Genomic DNA, 23819 nt, shown 5'->3' with positions numbered 1-23819 from the left:
TCTACTGGACAGAGTGGTCATAACTTGTATTGCACATTCTATACAACTTATGACACACACATTAAACATTTAAATAACCCTGTAAACTTTAAAAAAAACGCCCTTGATCATAGCAAACAAGGTGATTCAACCAACCCTATTCAGTGTTAGGGAAAGGAAACATAGCTGTGAATAACTTAATGATATTACAGAGACAAATAAGAACTATCACTTGATGATGGGAACCTCTAATGCCCAAAATTCATAAGCTGTTAGGTTGGAAAAATCTCAAGTAGGACCCTCCTTTGGCACTGCCACTTTAAATGTAAAAATGAATGCAGAATTTCATCAAGGTACATGTATTTAGTGTTATGCAACAGTGCGGTATGCATCTTGTAGCATTGATGCTATTAACTGATTTGTCTCTAGGTAAAGGTCCATATGTAGGGCTAAGGGAAGAGGACGATTATTAAGACTCTTCTGAAGGAGAGGAAAACGTGGCATACTCTGAAGTGCAAGATGAGGAGTTACCAGGCTTAATGAAAGTGAGGTGGAGGTGTGTTCTTCTGCATGAACACACAGGGGCTGTGTTCTTGAGGTGCATGATATTTTCCCAAACTTCTGAGCTTCATTTTCCAGAGCCTTAATGGCGCTTTTAGGGTGCGGAGTGACAATCACCAAATCATCAGCATATGCCATGATCTTAGTGCTTATGCCATGTCTGATGTCTGCCGTTATTTCTCGGTTTGCTTCTATTTTTACTGATGAGTGGATTGATGAAAAAAGGTAAACAGCAGTGGGGAGACATTCCTGTCTCGTGCCGCGTGAAATGTCTATTGGTTCAGTTAGCTTTCCATTAATCATGATTCTGGCTCTAGGGGTTTTATATAGAGCCTGAATCACCTGCAGCATATTTGGACCAAAGCCCGCCCGCTTTAGGACCTCCCAAAGAAAATACCAGGAGACCCGATCAAATGCCTTTTCGGCATTTAACACTATTAAAGTGATCGGGTCTCCTGCTATCTTTGCTGCATCAAACAGCATATTCGTCCTTCGAACATGTGCGGTAGTTACTTTTTTAGGGATAAACCCATGTTGCCAGTCAGAGAATAAACCCTGTATGTTATGGGAGATTCTACCGGCCAATATTTTTGAGAATATCTTTGAATCCGTATTTATTAAAGTTATTGGTCTGTAGGATGACATTTCCAGTGGGCATTTGTCTTTTTTTCGCAAAGATTACAATTTTTGTAAGGGACCATGAAGGGGAGGGGGAGGCGCCACCAAAGATTGAGATGACCACTGATGTAAAAACGTATTTAATTTGTGGTAAAAAGGCTTTGTAGAATTCTACAGGGATACAGTCCAAGCCGGTTGCCTTGCCGTCTGGCAGGCTCTTAAGTGCACTGACTATCTCTTCCCACGTGGGGAGGTGCTCCATCTGTTCTTGTATTTCTGGGTTGAGTTTAGCCATAGGTATAGGATCTTAATACTCCGCAATGTCTATCCTCCCGGCTTCAAAGGGTCTAACATCTTCCTCGGCATAGAGGTCCCTGTAAAACCCTTTGAAGGCTTTATGTATTTTCCCCGGGTCCTTTGCAACCCCCTCCGAGTTGGTGTGGATTGTGGTTATTGTGTTTATTGTTGACTGCTACCTAATTGTTGACGCTAGCTGATGCCCTATTTGCTCCCCACATTTATAGATTTTCCCTCGGGTCGAAGCCCACTTCGCGGCCGTTCTTTCTGAGAAGACTGATCCTATCTCTGCCTTAACTGCCGCTAGCACGTGTTGGATTGCCTCTACTCCCCCTCCTGTTTTTATTGTCTGTGCTAGTCTTGTTTCTTCCGCTGTCAATATATCCTGCAGCTTCTGCACCTGTTCTTTTTCAGCTTCATTTCTCCTTATTGAAAAGCTAGGAGTCTCACCCCAGACCCCGGCCTTAAACGTATCCCACACTATCATAAGAGGAGCAGAGCCCAAGTTTGCCTTATAAAACTCCTGAATCCACCCCTGCATATATACTTTATATTTGACATCATACAAAAGTGTTTTGTCAAAAGTCCAGGCTATATTTAGGCTTTTGGGCCTTAAACCATCCAGGGTTAACAACAATGGATTGTGATCCGACATAAACCGGGGTGAGATTTCAATGTGGAAGGAACTGATCAGGGAAGAAGAAATGAAAAAATAATCTAGTCTTGCGAGTGACACATGAGGCGCTGAAAAGAAAGTAAAACCTTCTTGATTAGATCTCAATTCTGCCCAGACGTCGACTAGACCATGTGTCTCAATCAGGTTTAGCATGGCTTGAAACACCCTTGGCTTTCTACCACTGTATCTCCAGTTACTTTCTGACTGCCAACAGCTTGGTAAATGTAAAGTTCAGATCTTCACATAGTACAATGGGAGTTTGCCAATGTACCAGTTCCTCTGTTACCCAGTTAATTACTCCTGGATCATCTTGGTTGCTCCCATAAATAGAGCACAATGTAAAAGTGCAATTTGGTGTCAGAGAGCAGCCCACAATTACCCATTTCCCGAGACTGTCACTCTTGACCCTATCTATTTGCAAAGGAAGCCTGTGGTTTGCTAACACACCTACCCCTTTCACTCTTGCGCCTTGTGTTGTAGCTCCAACTACTTTATACCCTAGTGAGTTAAAAAGATGCTTTTGGGCTCCTTCGACATGTGTCTCTTGAAGACAAATCAAATCCGGACCCAGTGTCTGCAACCCTTGTGCCACTTTCTGCCTTTTTGCCAAATCATTAAGTCCACAGATATTCACAGATACTATTTTAATTTTATTTATGCCACTCATCTTAAGTTAATGAATCTCTCAGCTATCCTGCATTCCTGCTTGCTTCTCTCCCTACCTCGGCTTTTTTGAAAAAAGTAATCTTGTAGTCTGTAACCTATTTCAACCTGGCCCTTTGTGTCCACCCTCTACAACCTTTAGGTGCCCCCTCCCCCACCCTTATTGAGCAGTCAAGATGACCTTGTATGATGGATGTCAAGTTTAAGTTCCAGCCACCAAACCACCCTAAAAGAAAAAAGAAAAACACGCCAGAGGTCTGGGTATCTTAATTCCTGAATCATTAAACTAGCTCATGAGTCAATTCATCCGCTTCCGTTCCGTGATTTCCTTTAAAAACTTTCCAGCTTGGACTACTGAGAGGAAGACACACGTTTTTCCCTCATGCAGAACCTTCAGTCTGGCCGAGTTCATTAGATAAACTTGTGCCCCTTGTTGTTGGAATGGGGAAATTAACTGGCGCAGCCTCCATCTTCGTTCAACGGTTGCGTGGCAAAAATCCGGTTTCACAAAAAACTTAACCCCATTCACCTCTTTCTGAGAGTTTGGTCTTGCCTAATCGTACATCATCTGCCTCAGTAGGAAGTTAGAAAGAAGACTAAAAAAACCCTGGGCTTATCATAGGTGCAGTTCTCTCCCCGTCTAGCCTTGATGTTAAAAGGAAATCTGTTGGCCCTTTGTACCTCCATCTCCCCATTCCAGTTAGTCTCTGTAAGGAATGCGGCTCGCAAAAGTTTGACTATGTACCCTCTGGGGTCTTCTCCTTCAACCCCCTCCGGGATACCCAGTAGTCGCAGGTTATTACGGCGTTGCCTATTCTCCTGGTCCTCTAGTTTGCTCATTACGTCCACTAGGCATGCCTCATGTGAACTCCCCTGTTCTTTAGCCTTTGCAGCCTCCTCTTCCAGTATCTCAGTCCTGGCCTCCACTATCACTACCCGATCTCCGATATCTGTACAAGCCTTATTAGGCTTCCTCATGCCACTTTGCAGCTTCTTAGCGGCAGCTTTGGCGCAGAGGTTATCTGAGCGTACTTCCTCCTGAAATTGCTTAATGGAGTTCAGAATTGAGGTCAAAGAAGGCGCCTCCACATCGCCTCTACTCCTATCTGGGACTTATGAAGCTGTCTCAGATTGTGGTACGCTGGGGGAGTTTCAGAGTGAGAGTAGGCTTGGGGAGTCAGAATAGTCCCACTTTAGCTGATTCCGCTTCCGCCTGGACTGTCTCTTCCTCATAACAGTGTCGGCCATTTTGCTTTGAGCTATTTCATCCTCGCTGCGAACCTCCTCTGACAGAGAGTCTTCAGTTGAAGAGGAGCCTTCCTTGCCTGTATCTGTTAAGGACCCATCTGACACAGAGTAAAAACTTTCCGGCACTAGGGTCTGGTGTCTGAGGCAGTAGAACCCCCGGAATTGTTTACAGCTTTTGGGTTCTCTCCCTGCTCTTCGCTGCCCACCATGGCCTCCCTTGAGGGGGTTATCTCAGTTATCTGAGGCTCATTACCCCCTTCCGCATCATTTTGCCATGGCTCTAGGCTCACTTCTTGTAAGTCCAGCGGTATTTGGGACACCATCTCTGCAGGGGGAGCTTGGGGACTAATATTCGGGTGGCTTTTACTGCCTGTACTACCCTCATTAGCTGCTGTTGATACCGATCTTAATACGGGGAAGTGCTTGCTAATTGAGTGGGAGCGGCCGGTATTGTCCGAAACAGCCTCCTTTGTGAGGCTAGATTTTGCAACAGTTTTTTTGATAGCCTCCAAGTCCCTTTTACCTTTCGCTGGCTGATCTGGCTACTCTCCTTCCATCTGCATCAAGATCAGCTTTGTTTTCGTTTTCTGACCTCTCGTCGTCATACTCCTCTCCACTAGCTGCCTGCTCCCATTTGCCTGTCCCGCTTGCTGCCTCACGATTACTGGTCTTCGTATACAGAGAGCCGCAGACACCGCAGCTGTTAACATGCTCCATTTCTAAGACGCGGTGCGGAGGACCAGGCAGAGCACAGCACAAAACTCTGATCGACGCCGCGAGGTTCGCGTCGCTTTACTTGTGGACATGAGCCTGGGCCGATTTCTCGATCACTGCTCCCCGCATCCATGGCTGCCTTGAGGTTGTCAGGCTGTTGGGCTGTCTGTTCAGCGCGATGATTGCAGAGCCTCAAGATTTTCCCAGCATGCAACAGTGGCGAGGTGGCTGGATCGCGGCTCCTCCTCACACAGGCTCCATAATTGCTCCATGCCTCCGCATCTATAATCCGAAATTTTAAATGGTTACATTGAGAAAGTGGACAAGTCAAGGACTGAAGATATTTATGAACATTACACAATATATCCTTTGCATTCAAAAGAAGTAATAGGAAGCAGCATTGAGTTATTTGAAATAAAAAAAAGCACAGAGAACTCCTTTGAGTGTATGGAAGAAAACCTTAGAAGGTCATTATTTTCCAGAGCTGTTTCCTACAGGAGACGGTGGACGGTACAATGATCCACCTGTACCGATTGCAGCTTCAGAATATCGATCAACAACATTCATCTTTTACAATTATTACCTGTTCACCCATTTTTACAGTTTTGCAATAATTGTTCTTTATAAGATATAAGGTAGCCTTTTCAACTTTATTAACATCCACAAAATGTTTCCATATTTTCCGACTTTTTGTTACTACACAATTTACTAAAATAACTACTGCCTAATTTTCCTCTTTCACTCCAGCAATAGTTTCAATATTTTTCTTAAAATCCAAAGGTAAGTACAACACTCTTCCTTCAAACCTCTTTGCAAGTCTGTTGGTGACAGTTTACATGTTTTAGGCTCCAACCAAATTATAGTTTGAAAAGAATTACCACATTGAATTAGAACAGACTCATATGTATTCAATTCTGCCAGTTCCTCCGGAATAGCTACTAATTCTAAGTTATTAGAGCAGCACATAAGTTATTATGTGCTGCTCTAAAAGGCATTTTGTTCTCTTCTAATTTTTTATAACAATATTTACATATACGTTGATCACTACCTAACTCAAATTGACCTTCCACCAACAAGTAAATTGAAAATCCTACCCACTTTCACTTTTCAAATACAAATCATAATTCCTACTTTGACTTTTATAATCAGTACATCGACAACAAACACAAACATAGTCTCGTAATTCACACCACACTACATTTAACTTTCCAATTTCTTCTTCAAACTGATCAGTGCAAATCACTTTCTCATCTCCTCCAAAATCTGTAATTGTCAAACTTTCACATTCTATGAACTGCACCTCTGAACCAAAATATTGCATTTTAATATCATCACACTTTTTTTTGAACAACTAATAAAGCAGCATATAAAAGACTTGGACTCAGTTCACTTAAACATAATGCAGAACTTTTTACAAAGTACACTTTCCTCACAAACTTCAGCATTTCTGAATAACATACTGCTAACATCCTCAACTAATAAAAAACACGTTCACAAATTTTTCTTCAAAGACAAGCCAGAGAATGCCCATACTTCTCAGTATATTTTCATACGTGACATAGATCTAGTCCTTGTAAGAACTTAACGTTCTGTTTAATACTTTCTCTTCAAAATCACAATGAATAACTTCAGTTTTAATTTGAAAGCACTATCCCCTATACTTTCAATACACTGTTTCTCTTTCAATTCAAAAACATTCGTTTTATATTTGAATTCTGAATCACTCTAGATCGAAAAAGTCTCTGATGATTTTTATGAAACTGCTTTTGTCTCTGAGTAACAGATGCTATTTCTTTATCATGTTTCCTTTTCCGGGTATTTAAAATTGAACTCTGCTTTACCTTACTTCAAAAATTCCTATTTTTCCTCTTGTGTGTTCCTTTTTCATCTTGTACTTATAGTAGAACAAAGTGTTTCTGTACTACTTCCATTTTATCCCAATACAAACTTTTCCCTTTTGCACAAATATATATTTGTTTTCTGTTTTTCATTTTTTTACTTCTTCTTGGCATTTCCAAATTTTAATCCAAACAAAATAAGTTTCTGAGAAAAAAACATATATTCAATAATTTTTTACATTTGTTCACTATGTTAAAATTATATCATACAATTACAAAACTTCCACTAACGACTTCCACACCCAGTGCTGCAACATGATTGAACAGGACAGATCAGCACTAACATGACAATTAGTGTCATAGAATATACATCAAGTATTTATTTAATTATTTACAAACACCCTTACAATTTATATGTCACTGCACTATCTCGTACTTTTCACCTCTCCACCGCACCCCACCACTCCACACCACTCTCTCTGCAACCACTACAGACAACTTTATAGATAGTATTTTAAAAAAATTGTAATCCATGTACTTAAGATGATATTATCAACCAAAAAGCACACACAAAAATTACCATTATTAGCCTACAGTTTTATCTACAACTTTCCAAATAGAACACTGCCCCCCCGGTTTTAAGTGTGGGGGGGTGTCTTTGTGTTGTCTGAGCAATAGCACTTTATTTTAGGTGGCCTCGAAAAAGGTCTTTATGGGGGTCTACTTTCGGAACTCGCAAACCTCATAATTTGTTTTATATTGCACTGCAGTGAGACTGTGAGAGCATGCACATTACTCACTACTTAGAAGTTCAGACATCATGCCATGTGACTCGCAAATTAGGAGACGGGAAATCCTTTAAAAAGACATCATGATGGGGTAATTAGCAAATACACCACCAGACACGCATCGCCCATTGCCCTAGACTCTCACAGACAGCTTCCTGGGCGCACACACACAGCCGCACCCGAGTACTTCACAGGTCTTCAAAAGATCATTTTTGGTAAAGAAGACTCTGTTCTTTTTCACCCCTTTTTACAGCCCTGCACATTGATGTATGCATGCCTATTTTGCTCACTTCTAAGAACTGGATACATCACGCCACGTTACCCATGTTGTAGATGGAAGGGAAATCCTTTAAAGAATATTTGTTTCTGAACGTAGGATAATTAGAGAGGATTTTCTAAAGCACACAATGATACTTATCTTGATTTAGACCATGGCCCAACTTGCATAGCCCACACCCCTTTAAGAGCTTGCCCCCCCTTTTAGAGCACCCCCACTTTCTGATACGCTCATAAGCAAAGCGTATTAAAACATGCACATGTGCGAGTAAAACATATACCATGCCATAGGGCACTATAGGTGCTCCCAGTGGTACTACATCACCTTTATTAGCTCGACATCTGCACGTTACAAAATTCTGTGCTTTAATCAGAAACATACCCACCTCCCCCACACCCACACCCACCCCACCCCACCCTTCCTTAACCCAATTAAGTCAAACAGAAACCCATACAGGGGTTTAATTTTAAAAGGTGTGTGCCGGAACACTTATCAACAAAAAGTATTCAAACATGCACATTTGTAGGAAAAACATAAACAATACCATCGCACAGTTAACCTCTTCTGTGCTCATGACGAGCTCAGCTCGTCATGAGGCACAGTGCTCGTGTGCTTATGACGAGCTGAGCTCATCATGACCACACCCATTCCTATTATGGTCCAGCACAGCAGGCACATATCTCAAACAGTCAAGGTGTTAATAAATGGGCCCAGTCAAACTACATTACCTTTACTAACTACACATGCCCACGTTACAAATGTCCGTCTTATAATCACCAACATACCCATATCCCCCAACCCCACCCATACCCATACCCATACCCATACTTAACCTTACTAAATCAAACAACGAACCCCTGCACTTCTGTTACCACCACTATAGCCATAGATAGACTTAATGTCAACAGGTGTCTGCCAGAACGCTCATCAGCAAAAGCTATTAAAACTTACAATTTTGCAACTCAAACATACACCATACCATAAGACGGTTTATAAATAGTCACAGTATCACTACACCTCCTCAACACCCACCCTTGCTTATCTTTACGCAATAAAAGATAGAACCCAGGGGCGTGGCCAAGATGGCGTCGGAGTAGGACGCTTTCTCGAGCCTCTCCGACGCCGATCCTGCACAGCGGCTTACAGCGGGGTCCTGAGGCGTTCTGCCGGTGCTACGCGTTCGACGGAGGCTGCCGCTTGCTGGCGGAGTGTTCCGGTGTCGCCGCCTGAGTGAGGGGTGCCCGACAGGAGCTGTCCGGAGGAGACCGAGCCGAGGCCTGTGGAGCAGCGGCCTCGCGTGCCCGGGAGGCCGGAGGCGGCGGAGCGGTCCTGGGCTCCGAAGCGGCTCTAGCGGGAGCCCTGCTACGCTGACAGGTGCGGAGGACTGCGGATCGCGCCAGCCGAGGAATACTGGCTGATCGCCGTGTGGAGGTGCTTTGCCGGCCCGCACCGGGGTCTGGGGCCGCCAGGAGTGGACGGGGAAGCCTGCGGTGAGCCTGAGGGCGGCCCCCTGAAACCTCCCATATCGGACATTGTGCACAGACCCGGCGGGGGTAGGGTGAGCGGATTTCCCCCCCCCCCCCCCCCTCGGTGAGCCGCGGACTGGAGAACGGGTCGGAGGGGGTGGAACAGCGGAGCACCATAGTGGCGAGGCCCGATTTCTCCCTGAGCCACGTGCCACACTGAGGCCTCCCATACTTGGACCAGGGGGCTACGAGTGGCTGGGAGTCCGGCGCGGGGTCTCTATACGCCGACACACCACCAGCGGCACCGAGCTGAATGGGAGGCTGCACCGTGGTAGTAAAGGGACTTTAATACATCTGTGACTTGCTACTGGACCGTATGGAGTGACCTGCCTGTGCGACTGTGTCGCGGCCCCCCGGGGGAAGCCCCGCCGACGCGGCTGCGGCCTTCGACTGCGCGCGGGCGCCTTACGGCTCGCTGGCGCGGTTCTGGAGGCCGGGGGCGCTTGAACCACTGGCCCACCCAGGGTTTGGGCCTCCGTAAGGCTGGAGGGCCTCTGAGTGCTGGCGGCGGCACTGCGTTGCAGAGGCCTGGTGGAGGAAGAACCGCTCTTTGGCCGGTGCTCCCATATCGGAGAGGACGAACTGTGTCTTCAGCGGACCGCTCCGGTGCGGTACATCGCCGGTCCACGTCTCGGCCTCCCGGCTGCGGTTATTCTGGGCCCGAGTGGCGGTACGTGGGAGCAGGCCGCAGCCATGTCCAACCCACAACGCAGGGGGGGGAAGGCGGGGAAGGAGGTCGCCCCCAAATCGTCGCAGCAACCGGCGTCGCCAGGGGCCGGCGGTCCCTCCAGGTCATCGGACGATGAGGCGCCAGCGACTAAAGCCTTCATGAAGGAACTTTTCGCGACTATCAAAGAGGACATCTCAGAGCTTCGTACCCAGCTGGCCTCGGATCTCAGGGAGGTGCGGAGAGATGTGGATGGGATTGGGGAGAGAGTAGCGACGTTGGAGGACCACGACCTTAGCATTGCGAACGATGTGCACCAACTCCAACAGGATGTCATACGCCTCACAGAGCAAAATCTGGACTTGCAATCCCATGCAGAGGATTTGGAGAACCGCTCCAGGCGGAATAACATTCGCATCAAGGCAGTGCCATGGGACGGGGAAGCGGGTGACCTGCGGGAATATGTCCTAGCGCTGTTTCTCCAGATCCTGGAGGACGAGGAGATGCGTGATGTCCAGATGGATAGGGTGCACAGAGTGGGACTGCCCAGGGCGGGAGGGGGTCCACCGCCTGATATCCTCGTCTGCGTACATGATTTCCAACTGAAGGAAAAGATATTGCGGAAAGCGAGAACCACTGCATCGCTGCAATTCAGGGGCCATCACCCCCAGCTTTACCAGGACCTGGCGGCGTCGACCTTGCAGAAACGAAGGGCCTTCCGTCCTGTGACCGCCTTTCTCCGGGAGCGTGACATATCCTACTCTTGGGGACATCCTTTCCGGATCATCTTTCGGTGGGAGAATCGGTTGCGTCAGATCCGTTCCCTGCGGGAGGCGACAGAGCTTCTGGGCATTGAGGACACAGAGCCATCACAGGAGCCGCGGGGCTCCCCATTCCGGAGACGGCGCCGTTCTTCCTCGTGGCACAGAATAGGCCCGTCCCAGGAGCGGCGGCGGCCTGACCCGGCAGCTAGGGAGCAGGAGAGAGGGGAGGCAGTAGCTTCGGTGGCCTCCGCCACTATGACGGATTCTCAGACGAGCTCTGGAGCAGCGTGACCCCGTTCTTATGGAGTGGCGTCGGAGGGGCTCTTGGCCTAAGGTCCCTGGGGTACTATAGTACTTTTGGAGAAGACACCCCAGACCTTGGACCTGGGGGTCCCTAGGAGGGCCCCCCTGCCCCAACCCCGGATCGACGGGGACCTTTTGAACCTGGACCTTCTGGAACTGAAGATCGCGCTGTTCAGGTTCAATGCATTGACTTGCATTTTGTTATTCTTTGTTCTTGGGGGGGTTAGGGGTGGGATTGTTGGTGCTCTAACCTTGGGTGCTGTGGTGGGGATTTTTTGGGTTGGGGAGGGAAGTTCGGGGAGTGGCGGCGACGTTGGGTGGCGAGTGGATGTGGAGAGTGCCTTGGGCAATGGTCTCTTTTTTTCTGTGATTTATATATGGCTTGGGGACCCACCTTTGTTATTCCTTGCATTACCTGGGACTATGGGTGACACACGGGACTTGCGGACTGCACGGGCGGGCCTTCTGGGTTGGTCGGGGCTGGGGTTCTTCCCTGGGGTCCCTGTATTTATCTACCTCCTCTGGGCTTGGCTTGAGGGGTGCGTGTGGGTCCGATGCGAGCACCGTGGCTGTATGGCTGTGAGCGTGGCGTGGAGTCTGTATACTTCCTTATGTCTGTCAGCATAGGAACATGGAACGTGAAGGGTCTTAACTCTCCGCAGAAGAGACAAAAACTCTGGAAGTACATCCTAGATCACCACTTGGATGTGGTGGCTCTCCAGGAGACCCACCTGGCTAGAAAGGATGAGTTGAGGCTCCGACATCGGCAGTTCCCCCTTATCTATAGGGCCTCTGCGGCCACAAAGCACAGGGGGGTGGCCCTGCTCTTCCGGGCCTCCCTGCATTTTCAGCCCATGGGAGTGAGTGTGGATAGGGACGGCCGGTGGCTATTGGTGAAGGGATTGTTACGAGGGCGCTTGTGTACCTTTGCTGTGTTGTATGCCCCTAATGCGGGACAGAATGCCTTTCTGCGGGATCTGCTGGACAGGATGGGGGACTTTGTGGAGGGCCATTTACTTTTGCTAGGCGATTTTAATATGGTGTGGGACAGGGGCTTGGATAGCTCTGGAGGTCATAGAGCGGACGCTGGCGTCTTTTCAGACGATACTAAAAAGCAGTTGGGTGACCTAGGACTGCTCGACAGTTGGCGCTTTCTCCACACGCAGACCAGAGACTACACCTTTTTTTCCAACGTACACCACTCGTATTCCCGCATAGATTATATCTTGATGAGTCAGGCCCTTCGAGGGAACGTACAATTGGCTAGCATTTTCCCGCTCTCATTATCGGATCATAGCCTTGTGGTTCTGGGACTGCATTGGGCCGCCGGGGGGGATGGTTGGCGCAAGTGGTATTTCCCAGCGGCGCTAGTGCGCGATGAGGTGTCGTGTAAGGCCTTACGCAAAGCGATTAGTGATTTTTTTCTTCTTAACCCGCCGTCGGACACATCGGTATATACCACATGGGACGCGTGCAAGGCCTCCTTACGGGGCACGTGCCTCGCTCTCAACGCGAATCTGAACAGGCTGAGGCGCGCAGAGAGGGAGGCTCTGGAATTGGAGTTGGCTACTTTGGAGCAGGCCCACAAGGCGAACCCCTCCAGGGTGACCCTTCGCCCTCTAACGGCGGTCCGTGGGAAGTTGAGGGCCCATTATAATAACAGGGCGGAATTCACGCTCTTGCGACTCCGACGCACCTCCTATTCCCAGGGCAACAAGATCGGACGCCATCTTGCCCGGCAGCTCCGGGACAAACGCGAAAAGGAATATATCGGGGGCATCCGGGACCCTGCGGGCACTGTTCAGCATAAAGACGCGGACAAGGCGGCCATTTTCGGGCGCTTTTATGCGGCGCTCTACTCAAGCGATACCCTCGATCCTGACGCACAATCCAGATTCCTGGAGGGCCTATCTCTCCCGCAAGTCTCTAGGGAGTGGAACGAGTCTCTATCCTCTCCCATCACTAGGGAGGAAGTTTTGGGTGCCATTGGGGGTCTGAAGCTGCACAAGGCCCCCGGGCCAGACGGCTACACGGCCCTTTTTTACAAAACGTTTGCCTCAGAGGTGTGCGACTACCTAGTCTCCCTCTTCAATGCAATGGCGATTGATGGCAGGACCACGGATTCTATGGCTGAGGCCTTGATTAGTGTTATTCCCAAACCGGGGAAAGACCCTGCTTTTTGTACGTCCTACCGCCCGATAGCACTTCTCAACTTGGACGCCAAATTGTATTCTTCTATCTTGGCGGGCAGGATGCAGGACCTGATGCCTGCCCTGATTCATCCTGATCAATCGGGATTTATTAAGGGCAGACAGACCCACGATAACCTGCGTCGCGTCATACACCTCATCGAAAAGGCGGAGCGCTTTCGCATGCCTGCGGTGTTAGTAGGGCTCGACGCAGAGAAGGCTTTCGACCGCGTCGACTGGGGGTTTCTGCACCAGACGCTGTTGGCCTTCGGCTTTTCGCCTTCTTTTGTGAGGATGATTGAGGCTAATTACAGTGGGCCCACGTCCCGTGTGCTTATCAACGGCCATAGATCCGCGAGTTTTCGCCACTCCCGAGGGACGCGCCAGGGCTGCCCCCTCTCGCCCCTTCTCTTTGCTCTTAGCATTGAGCCGTTGGCGTTAGCGGTGCGAGACAACGAGGGGATTCTGGGTCTTCCCTTTGCGGGCGAGCAGCACAAAATCTCGCTCTTTGCGGACGATGTCTTACTGTCTATCAAGGAACCGGCCCTGTCGCTGCCGCATGTCCACTCTGTGCTATCTGCTTACGAGGCGGTCGCGGGATTTAAGGTTAATTTTGATAAATCCTTCATCCTGAACCTGACCCTCTCGGCCGGGGAGGTACAAGTGACCAGGCAGCTCACTCCGTTAGCCTGGGCGACGGAAACCTTGCTATACCTGGGCGTGCGGTTGACTTCATCCGTGAATGCCCTATTCCACGCTAATTTCCCCCCGATGCTTTCCTCGATGCGGACTGAGTTGGATCGTTGGAAGCCTAAGTTCATCTCGTGGCTGGGCAGGATTCACGCCTTAAAAATGGTGCTCCTTCCCAAACTGTTGTATTTATTTCAGGCCTTGCCTATTCCGATAGGGCTAGACTATTTCCGCCGATTGAAGACTATGATGCTGCGGTTTGTCTGGCAGGGAGGCCGAGCACGGCTTCCATTCCACGTCCTGAGGCGCCCACGCTTGGAAGGGGGAGTAGGCTTCCCAGACATGCATCTGTATTACAAGGCTGCTCAACTAAGGATCATAGTGGAGTGGTCCCAACAGGAGTCGGAAAAACATTGGCTCCACATGGATCGCAGCATTGCGGGCCGCTCCGTCTGGGATCTGGTTTGGAAGCCTAAGGCGGATCGCCCCAGGAATGCTTATATTAGCACCCCCACGAGCTCGGTGCTGAAGGTGTGGGACACGGTAAGTGGTGACGACCGTTGGACCACGTTCCCGTCCCCATTCACCCCGATTCACTTCAATCCGGCCTTCCCCCCGGCCCTCGCGGAGGGTCCCTTCGACGCTTGGAGGAAAGGGGGCTGTAGGGCCCTCACCCACCTGTTTCATGGCGCTGTACCCCTCACTTTCCACAACTGTATGAGGGACTACGATGTCCTCCCGACGGAAAGCTTTCGGCATCTCCAACTCCTGCATTGGGCGACATCGCCTGCCGTGATAGATGCTGCCACTAGGCCCTTGTCGCGATTTGAGTCCTTTCTTCTTCGCACTGCTACCATGAGGGGTGCGATTTCTTTTTTGTACAAATTATTATTGGATACTGCTGTGTCTCCGCGTCCCCGTTACCTAGATCATTGGGAATCCACTCTGGGAAGGGACATCTCCACCAACGAATGGCGGGCTCTATGGAGAGATGTTACAGCGCACAATCACTCTACTGACCTCAGAGAAGCCCATATGAAACTCATCTTTGATTGGTACTTGTACCCCGCCAAATTGCACCGCATATTCCCGGCCACCTCGGATAGATGCTGGCGGGGCTGTGGGATGCTGGGAGACTTTAAGCATATTTGGTGGGATTGCCCCTCCATTCAACCATTCTGGGCTGAGATTCTGTCCCACATTAGAGACATTTTGGGGTATCCGGTTCCGAATTCCTTGGACTTTGTCCTCTTAGGGCTTAGGGATCCACTACTTGAATACCAGACCAGGGCGGATAAGCGTGTCATGTGGTTGTGTTTGGGTGCGGCCAAGGTGACTCTGGCTGCAGCGTGGAAGTCTCCATCTACCCCGGCTATTTCCTTGTGGCATGCTCGACTGTGGCGTCTGTTGAGCATGGAACGCCTCTCTGACATCTTCTTGGGGAACTACAAGAATTTCATGTACAATTGGGGCTCACTTGTACGATTTCTGTCCCGAGGTTTGCCCTCGGCTGTATGCCCGTCAACGCTGCGGTCCCTCCATCTTTTCCAAATTTGATTTCTAGGATGACTGGATTGTTTGGTATGCTTGTTGGTCGCCGCCACTGGGGGGTGGGTGATGTTGGGGAGGGATGAGGGTGGGGGGGAGTTGGGGTAAGTGTCTTTAGTTCTTCCTCCTTGCTGCTCTCTTGCGGCGACTAGCTATGCTTTGGGGAGGTCACTGGACCGAGAGCGGAGTTCGAGCGGTCTTGTCGCTCTGAGGGTGCCTACATTGGACTTGACCCTCTTATTGCTTGCGGACTATGGACCCATGCCGCCCCTTCCTCTTCGGATGAGCCCTCTTCCCCCCTTATTTTTGCACCCCCTGTGTGGGGTTTTGTGGCGGCGTGTCGCCTATCTTTCTTCTTCCTTTCTATTCCCCCTCTTACTGTCTACCCCCCCTTCTATTTTCAATTGATATATTGCAAAAATAAAAATTTTATAAAAAAAGATAGAACCCAAGCAAATGTAGAAGAGCTACTATAGCCACACATAGCTTTAACTTGACAGATTTCTCCTGAAAAGCTCATCAGCAAACCGTATTAAGACATGCAAATGTGTGAGTAAAACATATACCATGCCATAGTGTGCTTTATAAGTGCTCCCAGTGGTACTACATCACCTTTAGTAGCTCCACATCTCCACGTTACTATATTCTGTATTTCAAACAGCAACATAACTTCCTCCCCCACACCCACCCTCGCCCTTGGTTAACAATATGAAATCAAACAGAAACCCCCCATTCCTAGTAGCGCCACTATACCCATACACAGACTTAATTTTAACAGGTGTCTACTGGAACACTTATCAGCAAAAACTATTCAAACATGCAAATTGGCGGGTAAAACATAAAACATCCCGTAGCACTGTTTATAAATGGGCTCAGTGAAACGACATTACCTTTAGTAACTACACATGCCCACGTTAAAAATATCCGTCTTATAATCAGCAACATATGCACCTCTCCCACCCCCACCCATGCCCTTGCATAACCTTACAAAATCAAACAACACGCCCAGCACTCCCGTTACCCCCACTATAGCCATACATAGACTTAATGTCAATAGGTGTCTGCCAGAACGCTCAGCAGCAAAAGCTATTAAAACCTCAAATTTTGCAACTCAAACATACACCATACCATAAGACGGTTTATAAATAGTCACAGTACCACTACAACACCTCAACACCCGCCCTTGCTTAACTTTACGCAATAAAACAAAGAGCCCCAGCAAACGTAGAAGCGCCACTATAGCCAAACAGAGGTTTCTGCCGGAACACTTATAAGCAAAAAGTATTCAAACATGCAAATGGGCGGGTAAAACATAAACCACCCCATAGCATGGTTTATAAATAGACCCAGTCGAACTACACCACCTTTACTAGCTAGACATCAATATGTTACGAGAGTCGTTTAAACACTCTGTAGAATGTATAGCAGATCATGAGGTGAGTAAACAAAGTTCTAATTCCCAAACTTTTGATATACAGTTTCTTTACTGTATCTATATTAAAGACATTAAATGAAATGAATAAATTGACGAGTGTCTCAAAAGGGATAGTGAAGCTCGCCTTCAGTAAAACACGAACCACTTCAACACCTACATATATCTGCCACAGCAAGACAGCCTGACAAAAAGTATCACTTATAATCACATGTAGGTTCTCTAATGTCAACAAAGTCATACAGAAAATATACCGCACATTTACCTTTTTTTTTATCTCTCACACATTTATAAAATATCTCTTCCAAACAAGCACTCCCCAACTACTTCTACTCCATAAGAACAGACACTAATTAATATGTTTACTACTATATATTTTAGTATATCTACCTTTTTATTATTCACTAGTCAGAAACTACAGAAACTATTAACTATACCCAAATGCAAACCAGAAACCATATTCATATTATATTTCAACTTAGGATCACATGATTCAAACTATGCGTACATATAAAAGGAACGTATCACTTTTCCTATCTCCATCTCCTCTCCATGTAATCTCCAAACACTGTACATGGCCCCACTGTACAACAACCTACCTGAATTAAATTCAAACCTACCTCTCAGTGTCAAAAATAAGACCACAACCTGCCCATACAACATTTCTGCATTTTGTTTTATCACTTTTAACTTAATAACACATACGTCTCCTACCACCCCCACCCCACTATTTCCAAAAATCAGTTGCAAATGTGCAACATTTTCCTTATCTCCCGAATACATCAAAAACTCAAATTAACACTGTACCTCATTTTCAAAACCATACAGTCCTATAAATATGACAAACTACACTTCTCTGTGAAAAATTCCTAAACATATATAAAGTACTTATATAACAACAGCTCCAATGTTATGCATATTTCATAACCAATACCAAACACCACACTTTACTACCGCTATATTACTTTGAAATAAAAAATGCTTTCAAAATTCAAACATCACCTCAAATACTTAATCAATACTATAAAACACATAACACACCTTGTTCATTTCTAACTCACCTTTCTAGTTGTTATCCAGATTTCAAATGACACACGCATACAATTCTGTCTTTCTCACATAGCACATGTAAAGCTCTGACCTCATCAAGAAGGAAACCAGGAATGGCACAATTTCTCTGTCGCTCCACACATAAATACATGTAAAGAACAAATCAGAATACTTCATTCCTTCAACGACATTCCAAAACTTACCTCCATTGGTTAATTTTGAATTTTCCTACCGAAAAGCTACTTAATATTCCACGCCTCATACAGGTCACAAGTGCAACCTATTTTATCACCACATTTTCTGGAAATTTCTACAACACCTGCAGCTTAAAAGTTCACAATAGGGGTCAGTAGTTTACCAGCTTTATTCCCAACTCCAGCAGCACCTCAACTTACGCCCCCAGCGCCATCAAACCCGTAGGAGTCAGTGCTTTCCACTTTCCAAAAACCAAATTAATTTCATACACACAAATTTACCTATGCACTCCCTATATAACACCCCCTAAGCACCACATACAAGTTACAATGTTCAAAATAAAAGTTCCTCAGAGTAGCTATAACTACATGTTGACACTACTTGGACAGATGTCGCACACCGGACAGAGCACATGACTTCACAGCATATGACACACAGTTTGGGCTCACGCTTTCATCCCCGAGTCAGGCAGCAGCTCAGCTTAGCAGCTCACTACACACTACCTCACATATTTTCTGTACCCCAAAACTTTCAGACCTGAATGGGTCAGTAGTTTGTCTTAGTAGTTATAAACTAATGCTAACACTACTACCACAGCTGTACTGCAGTGGCCACGGCACATGACTTCACAGCATAAGACACACAATTTGGGCTCACACTCTAATCCCCGAGTCATGCACCACCTCACCTTAGCAGCATCACACTCTAGGCAATACCTCACTTAATTTTCATAGCCTAGCCCTTTCACACGGGTAGCTATGATTAGTTCACTTCGTACCCCCTCTATAGCATACCCTAAACACCCCACAGAGGTAACAGTGCTCCTACCCTCCTATTTCCCACATTTTTCACCCTTTTTTCCCCTTACTCGCTTCAACGGAATCACAAAATGGCGGCCAACACTTTCTCCTTCTATGAGATTCTAGACAATACCTCACATATTTTCCGTGCCCAGGACTTTCGCACTAGTACGGGTCAGTAGTTCATCCTAGTATGTATAAACACATGCTGACACTACTTCCACAACTGTACTGTAGCGGCCAGGGCACATGACTTCACAGCATAAGACACAAAGTGTGGGCTCACGCTTTAATCCTTGAGTCGCGCACAAGGTCACCTTAGAAATATCACACACTAGGCTATACCTCACTTAATTTTCATAGCCTAGCACTTTCACACTGGTAGGTATGATGAGTTCACTTTGCACCCCCTCTATAGCACACCCTAAACACCCCACAAAGGTTACAGTGCTCCTACAATCCTCTTTCCCACAGTTTTCGCCCCCTTTCCCCCTTACACGCTTCAACAGAATCACAAAATGGCGGCCAATACTTCCTAGTTGGAAATGCTTGTAGCCAATCAGCAGCAAGCTCGTGCTCGTAATGCCTCAGCCAATCAGATGATTCAGAAAAGGGGGTGGTGATGAACAGAGTGTCTGAATTAAGCAGACCACTCTTACCCAGTCCAAAGATCAGGGCTTGATCCATCACCGTTATTTATCTCACTGCCCCATCCCAGCTCAGAACCTGGCTATATGCAAATTAGTCTGTCCCTGGCCCAGTGCATCATGGGAACAGGGCAGACCAAACTATCAAGCCAATTCTTCACCAGAAAGGAGACAAGCTACCGGGGACCGGTTTCTGGCATTTCAGCCTCTTCGGCCCGGCTTGCTTGAGTCCTGATGGAGCAGTGAGAAAGGGACTCATGTCTGAGTATACCCTGCCACACCTATAGTGGCCAAAAACGATTCAGAAAAGGGGGTGGTGATGAACAGAGTGTCTGAATTAAGCAGACCACTCTTACCCAGTCCAAAGATCAGGGCTTGATCCATCACCGTTATTTATCTCACTGCCCCATCCCAGCTCAGAACCTGGCTATATGCAAATTAGTCTGTCCCTGGCCCAGTGCATCATGGGAACAGGGCAGACCAAACTACCAAGCCAATTCTTCACCAGAAAGGAGACAAGCTACCGGGGACCGGTTTCTGGCATTTCAGCCTCTTCGGCCCGGCTTGCTTGAATCCTGATGGAGCAGTGAGAAAGGGACTCATGTCTGAGTATACCCTGCCACACCTATAGTGGCCAAAAACGATTCAGAAAAGGGGGTGGTGATGAACAGAGTGTCTGAATTAAGCAGACCACTCTTACCCAGTCCAAAGATCAGGGCTTGATCCATCACCGTTATTTATCTCACTGCCCCATCCCAGCTCAGAACCTGGCTATATGCAAATTAGTCTGTCCCTGGCCCAGTGCATCATGGGAACAGGGCAGACCAAACTACCAAGCCAATTCTTCACCAGAAAGGAGACAAGCTACCGGGGACCGGTTTCTGGCATTTCAGCCTCTTCGGCCCGGCTTGCTTGAATCCTGATGGAGCAGTGAGAAAGGGACTCATGTCTGAGTATACCCTGCCACACCTATAGTGGCCAAAAACGATTCAGAAAAGGGGGTGGTGATGAACAGAGTGTCTGAATTAAGCAGACCACTCTTACCCAGTCCAAAGATCAGGGCTTGATCCATCACCGTTATTTATCTCACTGCCCCATCCCAGCTCAGAACCTGGCTATATGCAAATTAGTCTGTCCCTGGCCCAGTGCATCATGGGAACAGGGCAGACCAAACTACCAAGCCAATTCTTCACCAGAAAGGAGACAAGCTACCGGGGACCGGTTTCTGGCATTTCAGCCTCTTCGGCCCGGCTTGCTTGAATCCTGATGGAGCAGTGAGAAAGGGACTCATGTCTGAGTATACCCTGCCACACCTATAGTGGCCAAAAACGATTCAGAAAAGGGGGTGGTGATGAACAGAGTGTCTGAATTAAGCAGACCACTCTTACCCAGTCCAAAGATCAGGGCTTGATCCATCACCGTTATTTATCTCACTGCCCCATCCCAGCTCAGAACCTGGCTATATGCAAATTAGTCTGTCCCTGGCCCAGTGCATCATGGGAACAGGGCAGACCAAACTACCAAGCCAATTCTTCACCAGAAAGGAGACAAGCTACCGGGGACCGGTTTCTGGCATTTCAGCCTCTTCGGCCCGGCTTGCTTGAATCCTGATGGAGCAGTGAGAAAGGGACTCATGTCTGAGTATACCCTGCCACACCTATAGTGGCCAAAAACGATTCAGAAAAGGGGGTGGTGATGAACAGAGTGTCTGAATTAAGCAGACCACTCTTACCCAGTCCAAAGATCAGGGCTTGATCCATCACCGTTATTTATCTCACTGCCCCATCCCAGCTCAGAACCTGGCTATATGCAAATTAGTCTGTCCCTGGCCCAGTGCATCATGGGAACAGGGCAGACCAAACTACCAAGCCAATTCTTCACCAGAAAGGAGACAAGCTACCGGGGACCGGTTTCTGGCATTTCAGCCTCTTCGGCCCGGCTTGCTTGAATCCTGATGGAGCAGTGAGAAAGGGACTCATGTCTGAGTATACCCTGCCACACCTATAGTGGCCAAAAACGATTCAGAAAAGGGGGTGGTGATGAACAGAGTGTCTGAATTAAGCAGACCACTCTTACCCAGTCCAAAGATCAGGGCTTGATCCATCACCGTTATTTATCTCACTGCCCCATCCCAGCTCAGAACCTGGCTATATGCAAATTAGTCTGTCCCTGGCCCAGTGCATCATGGGAACAGGGCAGACCAAACTACCAAGCCAATTCTTCACCAGAAAGGAGACAAGCTACCGGGGACCGGTTTCTGGCATTTCAGCCTCTTCGGCCCGGCTTGCTTGAATCCTGATGGAGCAGTGAGAAAGGGACTCATGTCTGAGTATACCCTGCCACACCTATAGTGGCCAAAAACGATTCAGAAAAGGGGGTGGTGATGAACAGAGTGTCTGAATTAAGCAGACCACTCTTACCCAGTCCAAAGATCAGGGCTTGATCCATCACCGTTATTTATCTCACTGCCCCATCCCAGCTCAGAACCTGGCTATATGCAAATTAGTCTGTCCCTGGCCCAGTGCATCATGGGAACAGGGCAGACCAAACTACCAAGCCAATTCTTCACCAGAAAGGAGACAAGCTACCGGGGACCGGTTTCTGGCATTTCAGCCTCTTCGGCCCGGCTTGCTTGAATCCTGATGGAGCAGTGAGAAAGGGACTCATGTCTGAGTATACCCTGCCACACCTATAGTGGCCAAAAACGATTCAGAAAAGGGGGTGGTGATGAACAGAGTGTCTGAATTAAGCAGACCACTCTTACCCAGTCCAAAGATCAGGGCTTGATCCATCACCGTTATTTATCTCACTGCCCCATCCCAGCTCAGAACCTGGCTATATGCAAATTAGTCTGTCCCTGGCCCAGTGCATCATGGGAACAGGGCAGACCAAACTACCAAGCCAATTCTTCACCAGAAAGGAGACAAGCTACCGGGGACCGGTTTCTGGCATTTCAGCCTCTTCGGCCCGGCTTGCTTGAATCCTGATGGAGCAGTGAGAAAGGGACTCATGTCTGAGTATACCCTGCCACACCTATAGTGGCCAAAAACGATTCAGAAAAGGGGGTGGTGATGAACAGAGTGTCTGAATTAAGCAGACCACTCTTACCCAGTCCAAAGATCAGGGCTTGATCCATCACCGTTATTTATCTCACTGCCCCATCCCAGCTCAGAACCTGGCTATATGCAAATTAGTCTGTCCCTGGCCCAGTGCATCATGGGAACAGGGCAGACCAAACTACCAAGCCAATTCTTCACCAGAAAGGAGACAAGCTACCGGGGACCGGTTTCTGGCATTTCAGCCTCTTCGGCCCGGCTTGCTTGAATCCTGATGGAGCAGTGAGAAAGGGACTCATGTCTGAGTATACCCTGCCACACCTATAGTGGCCAAAAACGATTCAGAAAAGGGGGTGGTGATGAACAGAGTGTCTGAATTAAGCAGACCACTCTTACCCAGTCCAAAGATCAGGGCTTGATCCATCACCGTTATTTATCTCACTGCCCCATCCCAGCTCAGAACCTGGCTATATGCAAATTAGTCTGTCCCTGGCCCAGTGCATCATGGGAACAGGGCAGACCAAACTACCAAGCCAATTCTTCACCAGAAAGGAGACAAGCTACCGGGGACCGGTTTCTGGCATTTCAGCCTCTTCGGCCCGGCTTGCTTGAATCCTGATGGAGCAGTGAGAAAGGGACTCATGTCTGAGTATACCCTGCCACACCTATAGTGGCCAAAAACGATTCAGAAAAGGGGGTGGTGATGAACAGAGTGTCTGAATTAAGCAGACCACTCTTACCCAGTCCAAAGATCAGGGCTTGATCCATCACCGTTATTTATCTCACTGCCCCATCCCAGCTCAGAACCTGGCTATATGCAAATTAGTCTGTCCCTGGCCCAGTGCATCATGGGAACAGGGCAGACCAAACTACCAAGCCAATTCTTCACCAGAAAGGAGACAAGCTACCGGGGACCGGTTTCTGGCATTTCAGCCTCTTCGGCCCGGCTTGCTTGAATCCTGATGGAGCAGTGAGAAAGGGACTCATGTCTGAGTATACCCTGCCACACCTATAGTGGCCAAAAACGATTCAGAAAAGGGGGTGGTGATGAACAGAGTGTCTGAATTAAGCAGACCACTCTTACCCAGTCCAAAGATCAGGGCTTGATCCATCACCGTTATTTATCTCACTGCCCCATCCCAGCTCAGAACCTGGCTATATGCAAATTAGTCTGTCCCTGGCCCAGTGCATCATGGGAACAGGGCAGACCAAACTACCAAGCCAATTCTTCACCAGAAAGGAGACAAGCTACCGGAAGCTTGTTTCCTTCCCAGTGTAAGAATTGGCTTTTGT

At 47.8% G+C, this 23819-nt stretch overlaps 1 protein-coding gene across 1 annotated transcript in view; it reads left to right on the top strand.

The window, feature by feature from the left end:
- The window catches only part of LOC144773146 (sodium/hydrogen exchanger 2-like), a 622810-nt gene that overhangs the window by 1705 nt on the left and 597286 nt on the right, over positions 1-23819 (top strand). The gene's annotated exons all lie outside the window — the stretch shown is intronic.

This window comes from Lissotriton helveticus, chromosome 8 (assembly GCF_964261635.1).
Source record: "Lissotriton helveticus chromosome 8, aLisHel1.1, whole genome shotgun sequence".
In the NCBI taxonomy this organism is placed as follows: Eukaryota; Metazoa; Chordata; class Amphibia; order Caudata; family Salamandridae; genus Lissotriton; species Lissotriton helveticus.
The sequence above is the reverse complement of the archived record's forward strand: the minus strand, read 5'-3'. Positions and strand labels throughout refer to the sequence as shown.